Source organism: Triticum aestivum, chromosome 5D, assembly GCF_018294505.1.
Source record: "Triticum aestivum cultivar Chinese Spring chromosome 5D, IWGSC CS RefSeq v2.1, whole genome shotgun sequence".
In the NCBI taxonomy this organism is placed as follows: Eukaryota; Viridiplantae; Streptophyta; class Magnoliopsida; order Poales; family Poaceae; genus Triticum; species Triticum aestivum.
Genome location: NC_057808.1, coordinates 423,411,399 through 423,412,996, shown reverse-complemented (window position 1 = coordinate 423,412,996; position 1,598 = coordinate 423,411,399). Strand labels below are relative to the sequence as shown.

The 1,598-nt window shown below is 49.6% G+C and overlaps 1 protein-coding gene across 20 annotated transcripts in view; it reads right to left on the bottom strand.

Moving 5' to 3' along the window:
* Positions 1–1,006, bottom strand: part of LOC123122312 (uncharacterized) — a 5,323-nt gene extending 4,317 nt beyond the window's left edge. For 5 of the 20 annotated variants that reach the window (XR_006460138.1, XR_006460153.1, XR_006460151.1 and 2 more), the window contains exon 1: positions 333–1,004. The gene's annotated coding sequence lies outside the window, so the exon portion shown is untranslated. Of the gene's footprint in view, positions 1–332 lie in introns of all 20 variants that reach the window. The other 15 variants (XR_006460141.1, XR_006460140.1, XR_006460150.1 and 12 more) reach the window with 6 other exon arrangements.
* Between the last annotated feature and the right edge of the window lie 592 nt (positions 1,007–1,598).

The window sequence follows — 1,598 nt, the reverse complement described above, 5'->3', positions numbered from 1 at the left end:
AATCCAGCCGCTTGCATCCCTGATCCTCATGTTGTTATTTACAGATGTAATTCACACTATTCAGTACCCGTCCAAACTTTCAGCTCCAACAGAACAACCAGATCACCCTGCATCATTGGCCAAACTGCATGCTTGCTACTGAAAATTTGAGTTCCTCAAACAAAAGGAATCATCCAAGAGTGATCAAACGAAGAATGGTGTACTCTTATAGACAGAAGAAATGCATGGCTGAAAAAAGAAAGAACTAAGAACGCAATAGAACAGCTAAATAGTAATTAAGTATGCACATGTATACTTGCAATCTAGGCAGATTAGGGGGAGAGAGAGCTCACCTTGTTCTTAGTCTTCCTCTTGTATTCTTCATCCGATCTACACACATAAATCAAAAAATTAAAATCGCATTATCAACGAACCAGGGAAATCAAAAGGCAAAAAATAGGGGAGAGGGAGATGCCGGAGCTGTAGATGTGCAGTCTAGGTTGGGGATGGGGCACGACGACTCGTGAGCAGTGGTAGGCAGTGATGGCCGACTCCCTCCCCAGCCCCCTGCTCCTCAACACCCACCATGAAACCACACCAGACCTGCTCTCCTATTGGGGCGACTTGTGCCCGATCCAGAATCATGGTACATCCAGAACGTGGGGAGGTGACGTCCACAGGGAAGAGAAAGAGGCAAATGGACGTCGTGTGGCTGGAGGAGAGGCATCGAACGGGGCTGAAACGTACGGAGACACCGAAGGCAACAGGTGACGGGAATACGCACCTTTTGTGCTGGTCATGTCGATGGAGAGGAGCCAACGCTTTATGGACCTGAGGCGCCATCATCAACCGGCCGTGATCGCCGTCCCCTGCACCGGCCAGTCCATGGCGCTAGGGTCTGCCGCCGCCGCCACCGCCGCCGCCGCAGCGCTAGGGTTTGCCGCCGCCAGCCCCGGATTTGGTTGGAACGGGAGAGACGAGAGAGACATGGGCGTGGTGGTGTTAACTCCCTCTCTCTCTCATCCATCAAGCCCCACGTTCGATGCCCTGACACCCACGACCGCTCAGCCCACCCCTTTTCCACCCAGCACACACGCGACGCACACACTGCACGGCTGGGTCCGCGCGCAAGGGTGGCCCAGACGTCATCCAGTCGCGAAGCCACGGCGCGCAAATAAACTAACGGTCAGATGTTTGACAGCAAGGTAAAAAGGAAATGAATTTGACAGCAAGGCAGAACGAAGGAGCCGGATTCATCTCACAACGCAAATGCCTCAGCTATGCGGGTAGCATAGAGAGGTTTATATGTTCAATTACAAATAACACAAGAATAATCTGCCCCCAAAAAAAGTTCTACTCAGCACCATGTCTGTGCTATTCAACCTATGTTTGAGAAAGAGACAACAAATACCTTGTGCCACACAAGAAGCTAAACATTTAACACACTTATCACCGCTAATTCAAGATTTACTAACTCCAAATAAAAGTTATAACTGATTTGATCGATTTTGACTATGAAGCGGGCATGAGGGCCGAGCCGCTTGCAACCCTAATTGCCTTTGTCGATATTAACATTTGGAGCATGCGTCGCATATAATAATTTTGCGTACTAGCTCATT